Genomic DNA, 17405 nt, shown 5'->3' with positions numbered 1-17405 from the left:
TGCCCAAATGTGAGCTGAATGATATGGCAAAACATAATGATAACTTGATCAATTTTATCTGGAAATACACAATAACTGAATGGACCTGGCATATGTGACACACCTCTACAAAGTATTTTGTAAATTGGTTTCATACTATTTGTGCATTCCAGCTAAATAACTATCTGCTTTTAAACATACCGCAAGTGCTCACTTAATTCACATGAAAGTATTGCCAGCCAAAGATATTTTACAAAATATTATATGACATCAAAGTTTGTTTGTTTGTTTGTTTGTTTGTTTGTTTGTTTGTTTGTTTGTTTGTTTGTTTATTCCTCCCTGCAATGTGTCCTTATAATCCACAATAGGATACACTCCAAGGTCACTTGGTTATACAAGTATATGATGCAAATCATTGTTAGCGTCACACTATTGATTGACGTTACATCGCATAGTTGATTTAGCAGGGTTTGTATTTAGCACTATACAGAGCAGACAGCCAGAGCCCTGATATACGGCGTAAAGTTAAAGGGAGCAAGCGAAACAAGCACAGAGAAGAAGAGAGTGAAGGAAGGAAAGATAGAGTGTCCCTGGGGCCCCATTAGAGGCAGTTCTGAGGGCCTGTGACATCTGACTGGATCAGTGTTCTTCCGTCTGAGGCGCTGCTCTTATCCACTCCTGCGCCGGAGTCAATAAACACATCACCTACACACAAACACAAACACAAACACACAGCAACCAAGCCCCTGGGGTGAACGTCAGATGAGTTCATTTAGATAGACTTTGATTCTTTCTCCAAGTAAGTACTCAGCTTACTAGCTATACTTAATACTGATGTGAAGGCCATTTTTTGCATATACTGTATGCGGCTTGACTTTTCAAAGGAAGAGTACAATAATGGTCATTTAGTCAGAAGATGTAAGTCATTAAAGAGGGGAAAACACCAAACAAAACCAAGAGACGAGCTGAAAACCTTTCGCGGAGTGGAACTTTGAAAGTCAAGCGGTCCTTTATCCATGCCTGCTCTGACCTTTCTGCTAGGCTGCCCTGTATTCACTGGTTGTCAGTGAGAGTTTGTCAGGAGCCATCCGTCTCTGTCCACCTCCACCCTCTTTCCTAAATCCCTGCCGACCCATTAGCCGAAAGGAACCGGGGAGCGGCAGTGCAGCCGGCCTACGGGGGCCTCCTCTCTCTCTCCACCCTGGTATCCATGTACGTAACACGTGGCCCATCCAGGTGCCCGAGAGAGGCAGCAGTGGTATATAAATATATATATACTACCTCCAGAACGTAGCAAAAGCATCAACACAACACTGGTGTGTGATGTGTGGCCCATGGGAGCTGCAGCGAGGCTGATAGCTGCTGGGCCACAGGGAGTGCTGGTGGCATCGCTGCAGGGGTAATGCTACTATTGCTCAACTCAGTCTGCATGTTTATGGACTAGCAAAACACTCTCTGATTCAGGCTGATATACTGTACTGTATACTTCCATTTTATTTATATAGCACCAAGTCACTGCTACAGTTATGTCAAGGCACTTTTCATATGCAGCAGGTTTAGGACCAGGCTCCTTATATTTAATGAGAGCCAACAAATCTACACAAGAGCAGCAAAGCACTTGCTGATGGTGAAGGAATAAATACTCTCCCGCTCAACAGCCTCAAATTGTGCCTGCAAAGCGAATATATGAAATAAATAATGTAAGCTAATTGTTTAAAACACCAGTTACCTCCGCCATGAAAATAATGTTCAGAATTATGAGGCAAAACTTTGTTAAACAACTGAAGAGACTTCTATCTTTATTGTTACCCTTAATCACCAATTGGCCAGGAGAAAACACAGTTCTAACTCGTTATATAGAAACACAAAAAAAACCTTACATGAATTAAAATGTTTATGTCAAGCACTTTGTTTAACCAAAAAAAGGAATTTTAATCGTGACAAATTTTGGTGAGAATGGAAAATGCATTTGAATAACTTAAAATTATTTAGCAGTGATGAACAAAATCATAGAAAGAATTAATGTGATTGTTGGTGTATTTAGTTAAATAATTATTTGACTCCAAACCAAAAGTGGTTGACATTCGGCTCTAATTCTATACTATTAACTATTTTATTCACTACCCAAGGTTTTAACAATAAAAAGTAATTTTGCCTTAATTTAGTCTAAAACTTAAAAAAAAAAAAAAAAAGGCATATACTGCACATGCTGTACTTCCGAGAAGTTTTAAACGAAATTCTGCAAAAAACAAGTTGAACAATAAAGAGCTTGAAACGCCCTGGACTATACATTCAATAAATCGAACTGGCATACGATCTACCGTTGAGATATTTCGTGAGAATAGAACGGATGCAGAGAAACATCTTCCTCTGGAACATAATGTACATTTTGCTTGTACCGTCGTCCTTGCCTTTTACCGCACATCAATACCGTCCCATCTTACAAACGTCAGTTTGAACGACACAAGCCACATCCAGACTCGACGATGTTGTATTTACCTCTCGTGTGGCTGTTTGCAACACATTAAAGTTACAATAACATCCACGTGCCTAAATTCTGGCACTGATTTGCTTACCGGAAAATGATTCTCCCCAGATTGATTTATTGCCACTTTCTTTTTTTTTATATCACTGCTTTAAGTCCACTTTTGGCTAAAATGCCTTCTCAAAATTAGTCAGTCTCCAACAATTTTAAATGTAGCCTACATTAGAGCCACATTGAGTGTAAAAGCATCAACATAATGTACAATGTGAGCATATAAATCCTTAGCATCCATCACAGGCTGTTTATTTCTGCTGTGCGAGTTTATTTTTAAAAAAATATATAATAATAATAATAAAAACACACGTCTAAAATGGAGCAGTGTATGGCCAGCTGGAGGGCAATGTAGAGAAAAGACAGGCAGATTAGCTATGAAAACTGGAAGGGAATAGAAAGTGAGAGTTTGGAAAGCGGTATTGATGGCGGAGGAGGGTGGAAGGAGAAGATCTAGACATTGAAAGAGGGCGGGAGAGGAGGCCCTAACATGTGATTAATGGACGGGTGGTAGTGGGAAGGTTGGAGCAGCCTGGGAGAGAGCAGAGTGACAGTAATAAAGTGAACCTGCCTCCCATTCATCTCCCTCAACCCATCTCCTGTCTGACCGCTAGGGCTTTACACACTCTGACTAATGCCACGCTCCGCATGCGGGCACAGACAAGTGTGCCACACAGCGCTTTTAGCTGCGATACGCCGTCACATAAATGAACATACGCCTTCTCTTGACCTCCCGTTGTCACTTTCGAGCCCGTCCCGAGCTCAATCATCCATCAGTTGAAGATGGCTGTCTGAGAGATCAACACTACCTCATCGCTTTTAATGGCTTCTAAATCATCGTCTGCATCAGACTCATCTGCCGTGAAACCGTTGCTTTAACAACAGGTCAAACATGGTGCTTGTGAGGCACCCAACCTCTCTGTTCAAAAAATGAGACTTTGGGTTGCTTTGTGTGTTTAGTTCAAAGCCTAACAATGTGCCAAACTGCAGTGTTGCTCTGCATTTCACCCAAGATTTACGCATACATCTTTCAAGCGCAGGGGGATGCAAACAATGTTGTTTAGTAACCTTCCCTCCGGCTACTGTAATGAGATGCATATCCCAAATGCAGCCTCATTAACCTGCCCCCGAGCTGCTGCAGATCACGTGTTGTACAATGATTCCGCACCAGGGAAACGTAACCCTCCATAATAGGGTTATGTTAGGGACGTTACCTCACTCAGATTTGGTCGAATTATCATATATTAAACACAGCTCTCGGTGGATGATGAACCAAAATATTCATCCTTCCACTGATGTGTGTTGCATTTAAAGTGAAGCTTTTGTGACCTTGCGTTGTCACCCCTCTACCTCCCAGGTGAAAATGTTATCAGTGTGTATTTGCACGGGAGTAGAATGTTGCGGATACTCGCGAACGAACAATCATTCATCTTTCAGTCAAGGGTACCCCGGTAAATCATAATCTTTCCAAAGAAGGAGACCTCCGGCAAAATAAAATGTACGACTAAATTGTCTTAAATTACTTTGGCATTAACTTGATAAAAGAGTCTGCGTGTTATTTCAATCATCATTGGTTTTAATTGCTCCGAGCTATCTAATGAACACATTACAATTTGATAAGGAAAGGGTACAAATGCTTCTTCAACGGGCCCCACCTGCATGGGGTAAATCTGTCTTCATATCAGCTGCATGACTTTTGCCCAGGCAGACAATAGATTAAACAATGAATGAATGATTTATTAGCTGTCGTTGTCATGCTATTTAGATGGATGGGTGTACATGCGGCATGACCTCACTTCCTTGTTCTCTGCCTTGTATTTGAGGGTATGAGGAGAGGAGGAGGGTGGGCTGGGGGATGTTGGCAGGGCGGGGCAGGTCAGGCAAACCACTGGCCACTGACAGGAGCCAGCCACTTGATCAATGATCCCCGGGTTGGGATATTGCGCAGCGCTGTGAGGCAGCTGCGGATGAACTTCAAATACATATGGAAGGATGCAGGTGTGTGTTTGTGAGCTGCATCCATCTGTGTGTGTGTGTGTGTGTGTGTGGGACCAGAAAAGTAACTCCTCTCCTCTCTCCAACCTTACCTTTCGCCTCTTCTGCCTTTTCCCTCTCTCTCAGATGGGTTATTCTGGCGATGGCCCTGACAGGCCATGGTTTGGATTTTGATTTATGTTCCTGTGAAGCTCAAATCAAAGATTCCATCTACTGCTGTTTTATGGCAGCTGGGATGATGAATGGCGCAGTCTCTCGGTCAAACCGAGCCTCTGTGTCTTTGCCCCACATTTTAATTGCTAAAGTAGCCAGTCATCGCTCAGCCCTCCTACCCTCTCCCTGCCTCCCAACCTCATCCTTTCTCCACTTTTTTCCGCCCATTGTCCCTCGCCCTCGCTCTCATTCACGCTCGATAATGTACCTTTATCTCCTCACATGTCCGCATGTCGCTTTCCCTCATAAAACCTCAAATTGGCAGCCAGAGAGTATCCATGTGAAAACATTCTTAATCACTCTCTTTGATACAGAACAATGCAGGCATTCTCTAATATTCATTTTCGCCTCCAGTGTTTGTTAATGGGTGACCTACCGGCGATAGCGAGGAAGGGAATAAATCGCTGCATCAACATAAAAAGCCACTTTATTTGGCGGAAGACTGCTGAGATGCCAAGCTCTGATAGAGTTTATGTTTGCGCGCTATTTTTCAAAAGTAAACACATTCTGCAGTACATGACATTACTAAGTAGGTTAAGTATAGCCCCAGGCTATCATCCATCAGGACAGAATGAAGCGAGCATATTCTGCCCGACGAGAGGTGAAAGTTTTCCACTGTGCCGCCATGACATTTAATTTTTCACATCTCCTGCGTGTTCCTGAGATGAATTTTGGCAGACCCGGTGCAATTTAGCTGCTTGGCAGTTTGAAATTGGGCGATGAATCACAACGCCGATTCAATGGGACGCCAGTCGGTGTACAATATTTTCTCTGTGTCAGAATAGAAAGAGGGAGAGATACAGAGGGGAAAAAACAATAGAGAGAGATGCAGAGAGTGTAGATTGTGTTCTCCAATCATTTTCCACTCATCCCACCTGCTTCAAAAACAAAGCACCACGGTCAGTCGTAGAAGAGGAGTTCTGTGAGGCTAGAGACGTCAAGCAATGGCAGAGGTCTTTAAGAGCCGCACTTGGATATTTTGACAAAGAGCACTGAAGAAGGAAATCAATAAAGTCAGGACTTTGCCAGTCACTGAGCAGAGCAACGGAGAATGCAAAGTTCTAAACTCAACCTCCAGACAAACTCCAAATGAGCAACCAATAGACTGACTCAGCCTCTGACACAAGCCATTTATTAGCCTGGCAGCGGAATATGGTGCATTGCACAGCTGATGGTCTGTATCTGGGAGGACCACACATGAGAAGGATGTTGACGACAGCTTCTGCGAGACTGCTCAAATGTATGAGTGGCTAAATGTGGACAATTCACTCGGCTCACACGCTACATGCCTCTTTCGCTTTCAGGACACAGTACAGTTTGAGATTTACAAGACGATATATCAGAACAAGTGTCGATGACATGCATTCATGCTCAATATTTGCATCATCTGCTCCACTGAACACTGAAGAAAAACGTCTCCTCTATAGTGATTATTTTGTGTGTATGACCATGCACTTGCACATGCACATGACCTGCACTTTGACTTCTCAGCTGAAGGCCACAGTTAAAACAAATACGACCACGTTGTTTTGGATTGAAACTAACAGGCTGTATCATCTTTTACATATTGCTGGCAATTGGACTAAATCTTCTCTGTCAAAAATTGGTAAATTTCTTTTTTTTTTTTTCAACAAATTTATACTTTTGGCCAGGCCACACGCCTTACAGATATTTGTACTCATTATTGACGAAACTAAAGAGGTGAAAATGCCTTGCGCTCTTCCTAATGGTTGAAGAAATATGCTGTTTTGGGGGTGCTTTGAAAAGTGATGATTTCTGAGCGACAGGGATGACAGCAATATGCATATTTAATGCAATTAGTCATGATTTGAAAGGGGGGCATTAATTCCAAATGATTGGCAGTCCTCAGTAAAAGTCTTGGTAAGTAATTAATTGAATATAAATATTTTGCTCAAAAAGCAATAATTTGCAATTATGATTGTTTATTTGAATTGATTTGGGAACATTGGCATTAGATACTGACCAAAAATCAATCCAAGTTTATTTACCATCAAGCTACAGGTGCTACTGAGAAAGCAAGAAATATGGTACCATGCACTGAAAAAAAAATTCTGCATCATAGACATAACTTTATTTTATCAAGCGTTTGCAAAAGATAAAATCATCTGAATCCAAATGTATTTTATACCCAGACTATACATTTACTGTATCTGTACTAGAAAAATGTATCTGGATACGGATGATTTCATTTCATGCAACCACCAAATAAAATTGAGTGAATTCAACCATCATTTTTTCAGTGTATAAAGCCAAGTAAGTGGACAATTATTATAAGTGTGAAAATAATCATAAAATGAAACTTTTAAACAAAACACTTCTGTAGAGGAAAATAATAATCTAAAGTGCAAAAAACATATGAGCAATTTCTAATATCAAATAGCGAGAATAGCAATCAACAAAGTTCAACAATCAACAAGGAAGACGTAGAGCAAGTAATAAAAGCAGAAAAATGCTGTAAATTATAGTGTGAAACAAGTGCAAAAGAGACTTCCAACTAACACCTAATTCACAGAGATTGCAGAACAGATGGATTGCGGTGTCCGTACGGAAGACGTACGACTGCAATGCGCACCGACAGTGGTGCGTGTAGTGCGTGTCCAAAAATCTCTACCTGCCAGACCACAAGATCACGAGGGTTCACGCTGAAGAGTTGAATTCAATAACAACCGTGTATATTTTGCAAGCAAGAGCCCCCTTTCACTCACATTGATAAAACTGAGCAGGAAAAGTAAAGGGAAGGATGCTATAGATAAATGTTCTGAATGAATTTATCAGATACCCCTTAATTCAATTCACGTGGTATGACAAAAGTGTTCCACTTAAAGTCTTTGTTCCCTAGCAGAACAAGAGATTCTTCAGCAGTACTGGACTGAAGTACTCACTAAAGAATCAAAAAAGGTTGGGCATTTGAAAGATTTCGGTGAATAGGCACAAAATGCATTCAGGACCCGTCCCCCCCCATCCTAAGAGGCAGTCAGGTTCACCGAGGTGAATCACAACGGCTGGCATCAAGCCAGGAAGCAAACTGTTCAACACCGCATCACAAACCACTTGGTCTCGCACACCTGCTTCTGGATTGCTGTGCCTGTGCCCCTTGACCCCTCCCATTGTGGTGAGCCCATGGTAAGGGGACCCCAAGTTTCCCCCTTCAGGTTGTGCATGCCATCAATGGCTCAGTGGTAGAGTGGTCGTCTCCCAACCCAGAGTTTGGGGTTCTTGAGCAAGACACTGAACCCCCAATTGCTCCTGATGCAATATCATCAGGAGTTGAACGAGGGAGCAGTGTGAGGACTAAAGCTAGGAAAGTGCTATACAAGTACAGCCCATTTAGCAAGTGGTACTGGAGGCCCAGGCGACCCACATTCTTTGCAATTCAAGCAAAATATGCCTGGTCCTGGTCCTGGTCCCAAACTTGAGACTTGTTTGACTTGAGTGAATTTACAAGTGGGCAAAAGCCCAGGACAAAGTAGCCCCTCGGATTATTGAGAGATGTAAACCACTTCACTTTGATAAGGTCACGTCTTGAGAGAGTCACTCCACACACTCCCAAATCTTGCACACTCCAGAAGAGATATAATAGCTGCTATTTGAATACCAATTATTTCCTTTAAATTGAACTTCTTGTAGGTGAACTACTCAGGTGTCCCTATATTTTTATCATCACACAATTAAAGTGTGATGAGTTCATGAGAATATTTCAGTATATGATCCTATTATTCGATTCACACTCAAAAACATGGCATTTATGCATTCAACAAATTGAACCTGAGTCCCCTCCCTCCATCCTTAGTGGCGACATATTTGTATGTATGTCAGGCTGGAAAATGCGAAGTGAAACCCCCTTTGTGCGATGTACGTGTTTAGATACGTATGCTGCTGTGCGCGCCCGTCTTGGATTTGAGGGTGATTCAAAGTGTCACTTCGTTGTGTGAAGACAACCTTCACAAATACACTCGTCATGCAAAAGATGTTGCCATCCTCTTCATGGCCGTTAGTGGAAGCGATGTCTTTAAAAGCCATCAAACACGGAGGTTTTTACACTCTGCCTTCGCCATCGTTCAAGTCATCCTATTGTCCTTCTAGTCCCGTTGCCTTTTTCGCCTCCCACCTTTTCCTTCTGCACTCTGCAGAAAACATTTCATTTCCAGTGACTCATACGTAGCAACAGACACACAAACATTAACTAACAGTGTCATGAAATGCAAGACTCAGAAGAGTTTCTCTGGATCTTACCTTTAACCGACCACAGAAACGACTGATGGTTATTACAGTATGAAAGGAGAGTTCCACAACATAAAATATAAAACTTGTGCAATATTTGTCTCCCCAGTCTATGTAGTGTTCTGTATATTTTGGAAAATATACTGAATCTTTTTTGTCATTACGTCCATGTACTTTACACCTTCAATTACATGAAACCTTGGTCCAATTCACCAACTATCATCATCTAACGTACTTCAAATCATTGGTTTGCTCAAAGAACTACATGAGAAGGTTTGAGAAAAATTATGAAACGACGCTCAGTGTGATGTTGTAGTGTTACCATGAAACCACTGCCACTGCAAACTGCAACTTCCATCACTGAATGCATTGATAATTGATATGGGTGTGTCTTTGGGCAAAGACTGTGGAGGTTGGAGTGAAATGAGGCTACATTAAAATCTTGCTTGCAGCTAGAAAACTCCCCTAAAAGGCCCCTTTTAAATGTTGTCTTTCATAACGGCTTGACTTTCTTTCCCCAGAGATGACATTTGAATATGTCGCTTCTGTTGCATTGTCAAGATGAATTATTACACATCACATTCCTGCAATTTAATGGAGTAATTTTAGTAAATCAGTCCCAGGCGGTGGTTGCAAATGAAAATTCTGGTTAGCCATAGTGCAGTCATAGTTGGAGATAGCCTGCATACTAAGATAGTTCCCCCGATGGGGCAAAGTAAAAATGGTTGCTTCATTCTGTGCCCTTGAAAATCATGCTGTTGTGATACTTGTGTGAATCCAAATATTTGAAGTGTGATGTGGGTAGGGACATTTGCCTTGTGATTTGCGGTGAACTCTCCATTTTATGTTTGATAGGCAACTGTTTTTTGAAAAGGTAAAAAAGTATGGTTTCGTAAACATTTAAATCACTACTAGGGCAACATTGTCATGTCTCAATGCCTGCATAGGTGACCATGCAAAAATTTGAGGTTTTGGCTGGCCGATTACTGCACAAGACATCAACGCCACACCTAGCATCATCCAAATATCTTCTTTTATTACTGAATCAATCTGTTCACATTCCAAAAGCTGGACGGACTCCCCGCAGAGTACTTCAGATAGATTTCCCATTTTAGATCGCGGCATAGCAGAGTGAGCTTCGATTGAAGCCGACATTGGAGGAGTACTTCAGGGCAAACCAGCTGTGACTGGGCTGATGTGTAGCTGTCACCATGTGGTGACATGATATAATATGAAATGATATTGAACAACGTCGCTTTGGCACTAAATTGTTAGCAGAGCTTCAGGTCTGACAGCAGCCAGTTTATGGCTTTAATCCCAAGGTCCTTTAAACCTTGTTTGACATAAATTGAGTTTGGCTTCTTGGCAGCAGGGAAAAAAGAGCAATGGCAGTGAAAACACGTTTAGTTCCTCTGCCTTGTTTGCTTTGAATGGAAAGTTGTTTCTTCCTGTCTGTGAAGTTTTCATTTGCTCTTGGGCAGCAGTAAATGTCTTTGTTAATGTCCAAGTGGGTCCTAGGTCTGGCTGTCATCACAAGGAATTTGACAGCACATTTAAACCATATTGGTTAGAGTTGAACTTTTGAAGTCAAACCCAATTCATTCTGTTATGGCCGGTCAACCTCGGATTTTGCAGATTTAAAAATAAACAAAGAAACAAACAATTCCTATCAAAATCAGTAAATTTGCAATCATTCATTCCAAGTGTTAACCACATGGTTGTAAAGCCAATTATTTTAACATTAACTATTTACATACAAGTAGTAGTAGAAATGAATCACTGTTATTACCAGGTTAAAATAAACTCTTTAAACATTAATTAATTTTACCCAAACGTAGGCAAGGGTTATAAAACACTTTCATTTCTATTCAATCACTGATGCAAGTTCTATGGTTAAAATTGCAATAAATCCCCCACACCAACAAGAGACAGCTTAACATTATAACGTCCTAAAATATCGACCCCTTCAAAGTCTGTAAGAAATGTGATGTCAATGTGATGTCGGACATTTACTTAAAGAAAAAAATAAGCGTGTATACCAAAGATAAGACCTACAATAAAAATTATTAGAAGCCAAACACGTTGAAAATGTAAGATAAACTTGAGTGGTGACTTTTGTGTCGTGTGGACATACTTCTGCCAAGTCAGGAACAGAAGACGAGGATGTACTGGGCATGGGTGGTTATCAATTTTAACAGTTCATGTTAAATCATACCTGATATGAAGTGTGGCTGCCAATGTTACTGAGTGTTGCTGATGATATTCTCAGTCCTATCCTTTTTCCTAATCGCACAGCAATTTCTCTGACTGGCAGAGGTTGGGCTGTGTTTCAAATTTTTGTTTTTGCATTTACAGTTTTGGCAACAAAAAACACAACAAGATGACATTTTTTCACCTAAATGTAAGGGTGTTTATTCCTGGCTTCCTTTCAGTTGCCTCCAGCATCAGTTTCTCTTGCCTCCAGCTAACACTGTGATGTCTCGTAACGTAGGCCATGAAGGGGTCTGTATATTTTTTAATTTTTGGATTCATATTGGACAGCACAGCGATCTCGTAGTTAATACATCTGCTTCACATTTCTGAGGTCTGGGTTTTGAATCTTGGCTGTTTAGAGTTTGCATGACATGATAGGCTCCTGCCCAGCCGCGACCCTTGTGAGCATAACGAAGTTTGAATAATTATGGATCGATGGATGTTCTTTCTCATGCTTGCACGGGTCTTGTGAGCGTTCTACAATACAAATGCCACTTACATTCATTCATTCATGCTGTGTTAATTGATGCCTCTTAAAGGTCTATAGGTGTGAATAAGTGTTTTTCTCTTTGTGCCCTGTGATTGACTGATGACAATCCCGGCACGTGTCAAACCCCTCGAAAACTCTCGGCAAGTGGGATGAAAAATGGATACATGTATTCATGCATATTGACAAAATGTGGCTAACACAGGCAGCTAATGTCGGCGCTCCTTCATGTCAAACAGTACGAGGGGACGTCAGTCGCAAATCAAAGTCCTTTACTCACAAAATGCTGGTGTTTTTGTCGCTGGTATTATTATTATTATTATTATACGGATTGTTGTTTTTCTCCAGAGTTATTTTTCGTGCTGGCTGATATTGAGTCAAGTGAGCTACGCGGACTGCTTGAGATGCCCTGCCTACCAAGCAGCCCTTAAATTACAATCGTGAAGCAGTTAGACAGTCATCACATGTGGCTGCGAGGATGTCGACATCCGCTGGCGATCTGTGATAAATCTGCTTTGCAAAGCTCAATGAAAAGCTAAACACAGGTCTGAAGGACCCGTTACCATGACTAATGCTCCCGCTGACAGCCAAAGATAAGACTTATCCTTCACCTCAGCCGAGCCATTTCTCAGCAATAATGTTCATAATTGAGTGCTCCAATGTCATTATTGTGTGAATATATTAAAATGTGATTTAGGTTACCGGGCACCAAGGTCATCTGCACACCACGTACAACAAAATGCTGCTTATGTGTACACTCCCGATGCAGTGCCGACAATAAATAAGGGGAGAGGATTTGGTGCAAGAGTGGAGAATTTGGTGTGTTGCTTAATTAGATGTACGCGAGACATCTGTTTTTAAAGGGAATCCACAACTCTGGCACATTAATTCTGTTTGTAATGAATGACTGTATGTCAGTGTGGGCTGCGGAATTATCACAAGGGGAAGTCAGTGTGTCTGTGTGCAATACAGTGACGCTTTTCCATCTGTTTGGCAAAAAACATTCACGCCATAGCTGTGCAGTAGCCAGAATGAGGAGGTATTCAAGATGGCCTAATGCTGATTGGAACACATTTTGAGTGAGGGAAGTGAAACAAAGATGGAGTGGACGTTATGCTGCTGAATCTTAGTTAAGGATGCTTCACAAGTGTGTGACAGTGTCATTAATCTCTTGAAATTACAAAAAAGATACAAAACAATGGCCAGCTGGTGTTAGAGAAAGACCACTTTTGCTGTATAGATTTGCTGCAAATATCCAATCATGGGCAAGTCCACACTGCAAATATACAGTACATGCATAGCAGAGAAGATAGTAGCTCTCATATTAATCTAATGAGATGCAGTTGAAGTTTACTTGAAAACTTTCAAATAATTTTTTTCTAATAAAAAAAATGCCTTTGCTTTTCCAAAATAATAATGATCACAAAAATATCATTTTAGTATGTTTATCGTGCAGTTATTTGTTGTAGTAGTACAGACTGAAACTCTATTATGTACAGATTATTCTCATATTTTGCTTTTATATGTACCTCACGAAGGAGTGTCCAAAGTGGCCGGTCGTGGCCTGCAGCTTCTTTGTTGTTGGCCTGCGGCATAATGTAAAAACAAAATTAAAGCCAACTTGGCTCAGCTTGCATCAGACTGTTTCAGGATTCAGGGAAGCACTGGAAATAAAAGAAAAAGATAAAAATTGAGCAGTTGCTTTTCCAAAACTAGATTTCTCCTGCAGTTTTCTGAATCTAGGAATAAAAAGCACGTTCGAGCTTAAACATCTAGAAATACAATTTGGATTAATTATCATAATTTTCATTTGCATTTCTATCTTTGAAAACTGTTTGACAACATGGGCCTAAATCCTCTCCAATGTTGCATATCAGCAATTGTGTTAAAAATGTTCCTCCCTGTGAGTGACTGTCCCCAGAGGGACCACTTGGCACCTGGAGTGACAGGCTGCTATCAGCGGGCATAGATGCTAATATGAATTCTGATCACTGCCAACAGGCAAGGGACTTACCACCCATCAGCGGCTTCTAGTGCTTATCCACACATGGCAGTGTCAGGGGGCATGCTGTAAAACCCTGGCAAATGGAGTTGGAACCACAGCCAAAGCCAGACTCTGCATTGACATGTCCCTAACCCTTCTTAAGTGATAATATTGCTTAATGTACTCCATAATGTCATAAATGCAGAGCTCTGCCCTCAAGATTTTCAGCCTGATGAGAAATGTCTCAGACAAATCAACTGCTTAAACTACGTCTATCCTTCGTTATGGACGTCTGTGTGAGCACTGGATGGTCAAAGGCTAATTACAACCAGGATAAGAGGCAGGGAGGCCAGAGAGAGAGCAGAGTCACATTTTTAATTGGTGCAAATTTATGCAAGGCTCAAATTCAAATGGACACCACTTGTTTATTCATAGAAAAGCAGCAAAGCACGCAGGTTTACTTGTTTATTTTATGGTTTTGTGTTTATTTCAGAAAGAGATAAAGTGTGTCGTATTGATATGGGTCCACTAGCTGGACATATAAAAAAAAATACGTATCCTATCAATTACAGAGGATTTTATATGAGAGGAGATTTTTTATTTGACTAATACAGACACCATACAGAACAGGAAAAATAGCTCGACCTTAATGGAAATTTCATATCAGATTTTCATCACAGCTTTTCCATGAGGTAAAATTCTACTGTAAGAGGTACAGGTGCATTTCGGTGGACTTGTGTGAGAAATGTCAAATTAGTCAGACTTAGTGAGCCGAAATCACATGATTTTTAAATGGGAATTTTCACTGACAATTTTGGGAACAGGTGTCACCATGGTTACACAAAACACTGCCCATTGTCAAAGGACTGCCACTGCACTGGAGATGAAGCACTAGGTAAATTATTTGGGTTTGGGTTCTTTTTCCCAAAGCTGCGAGTTAAATAAGCTGTTTGAAAAAATTTGGAATAAGTAAGGTTATACCAACAATAATGCATCAATGTTTGCTGTTTAAAAAAAAAAAAACAATTGGCTGGACTGCAGAGCTGTGCAACTCATAACATTTACTCTTGTTTTATTTAGAGGCTATGCCTTCCAAGCAGACACGTACTGCAAATCGGAGCTTAATATTTACTCAAATTGAGAAGCGTTATTAGCACAAATACTTTGCCCACTAAAAAAGTTTTGACTGTGTACTGTACTGGACATGCACAGACCGATCTTGCAATGCTGTCATCATGCATACAAATGGCCAAAACGAGATATCCATTTTTTGTTAAAACTGCGTAATGAACAATATTAGAGTTGAATGAAAAATAATCTGTCTACTTGGTGTCTCTGTCAAGGTGACAACCTTTTTTTTAAAAAATGATCCAAGATACTCAAACTAAGCAGGGCCTTAGAGTTGTTGTTTGACAAGTTGCAAATTTCATTGTGATTTCCCTGACTGCCAGTTAGTGATCACCTTGAGACGACTGCACATCATCGTAAAAAAAAAAAGAAAAAGAAAATAGAAAAAGGCAGCAGAAATGACGCCCTCGCTGCAATTCTTGCTTCACTTCGGAGACTGATGATACTGTCTTTTCTGCTAAGACTCCCGCTGCTTGACATCTCGACATGACGAGAAGGATGTTCCTGTCTGTCTCGTCACATCACGGCCGTCCTGATTCGGATCCCTCCCATCTAGCGCCATGTGACGCCTCGCTTTAAAAAAGCTGCCCGTCCATCATAAACATCCTTCCTTTTATGTTAGCCGTCTGAGCAGGAAGGGCAAAGAGAGAGATCAGCCTATCAAAGACATGTTGACAGTCAGGCAGACTGACGGAATATCACAAGAGCAACGTGCCAGACGTAGCTAGGAATTTCATTCACAAGGTCGTTGATGATTATTAGACACTCCGATGTTGAGAAGTGTTCAAATCGCAAATCTACAGGTAACGCAAGCTTTCAGTGAACAGTATGAAATGAGGTTTCTTAATCAGACCTTCGCTAAATATTCTGAGCAGGTCTGCAGTCATTTTAAATTAAACCCCCCACCTTGACGCCATATAAATGTACTACTGTCAATAAAGTGGATATAAATAGATAGGGGTGTAACCATTCATAACCTAGCTGAATATTTTAAGAGGGTCTTTTGGGCACGAAAAGGGAGAGAGACGTGATCAATTGTCTTACTTCAGCCCTTACAATCAGAGGTGCGCTAATTGAAATGGTGTAGAGTCATCTGCCTGCTCTAAAGGAGCAACCTTATCAGATTTTTTCCATAAATTGCCCCAAATGAATAAAAACGTTCTTTGTCTTGTGTCTTATCGCCTGCGGTCTGGATGAAGAAAGAGTTGCGTGTTGACTGTCTGCGGAGAAGCGTTGGTAAATGTTAAAGAGACCTTTTCACTGTCTGACCCCTTCGCTTTGTGAATGTTAAAGTTATTTAATGAAGACACGAACTCTATAGTTTGATGGCGAGGGTGAAAACACGGGAGTAAAAAGACATTACAGTAGCTAAATAATGTCTTATGCAGTAGTTGATGAAATATGCGGCTGGTCAAAAAGCTTAAAGAATATCAGAAGTGTTTAAGGTGGATTGGAGGACATATTTTAAGGGTGCTCGCTGCAAACCTCCATCGCATGCCTACCTTTCCCTGAGCGGTTCTATTTTCAGAGTGAAGGTAATGAATTGGGATTTGGAAAAGGTTTTTCTGCAGGCTCACAATGAGAAACGATAAGAGATTATTTTAGAATGAAGATCAATGACAAAAAGTCCAAACGGTACTGCAGCAGGAGACACTTGCGTCTTAATGTAAGATGAGCGCAACGACAAAGCCGAGGCCAAAGGCGACTGCTTCATCTCTCCGATTCACTTCACAGAGTGGAAATTTGTCTGTGCCATCCGTTGAAGATTTTTACAGATGAATTACCTGGTACATTAATAGCTAGAGAGGCATTTATTAAACACTATGTGTAAAAGTAGCTTTAATTATGCATACTTTATGAAACCTGTTTGACTTAACTGTCTGCCGTACGGGTGCATTCCGTCAGGTAAAAGTATATTCAAGTAATAAAGTAAATTAAAGTAATTAAAATCAATTTGGAATACTTGTTGGCTATTTTTCTCAGAGAATAGTTATGTGCATCATTCTTCTATTCAAATTCATACCACAAAAAAATACAACAATAATATTTTCGCCAGCAGATTGCTCTTTGTCTTTCACCGGTCAGTTTGGCCCCCGACGTGAGCGAAAGTTCCTGCCCTGCCCCTTCTGTTGTCTGAGGGGGCTGCTATGCTGACAATTGTGTCTACTCTTTCCTTGGGGAGGGGGACACCTCCAGGTGATTTGTGGTTAGGCAAGACTGATGAAGTACTATTGCCACCCTGCTTCTTTGCAAGATCAATTCTACATGTAAGAGTGCACTTTATGAATGATGGAGACCTCCTCAAGCCATCCATACAGCTGCCCAAAGACACAGCCCCAGTCCCCATTGCACCTACAAGGCAGGAGAGAAGCAATCACTCTTCTCAACGGAGCCATGCATTACGTACCCACGCCCACACATCAACATACCCCCGTGAATACACAGATAAGCCGTAACTACACCGGTCCGGCAAAAAAAAAAAAAAGGCCAGGATTCAGACTGATGTCCAGATTTTACTTTTTATTTCTCCACGTTAGGAAATCATAAGATAACCTAGAAAAGTAAAATATAGGCTGGGATGAGTCATT

Source organism: Syngnathus floridae, chromosome 6 (assembly GCF_059516105.1).
Source record: "Syngnathus floridae isolate MCC-2025c chromosome 6, RoL_Sflo_1.0, whole genome shotgun sequence".
Taxonomy (NCBI): domain Eukaryota; kingdom Metazoa; phylum Chordata; class Actinopteri; order Syngnathiformes; family Syngnathidae; genus Syngnathus; species Syngnathus floridae.
This window is presented reverse-complemented; position numbering follows the sequence as displayed.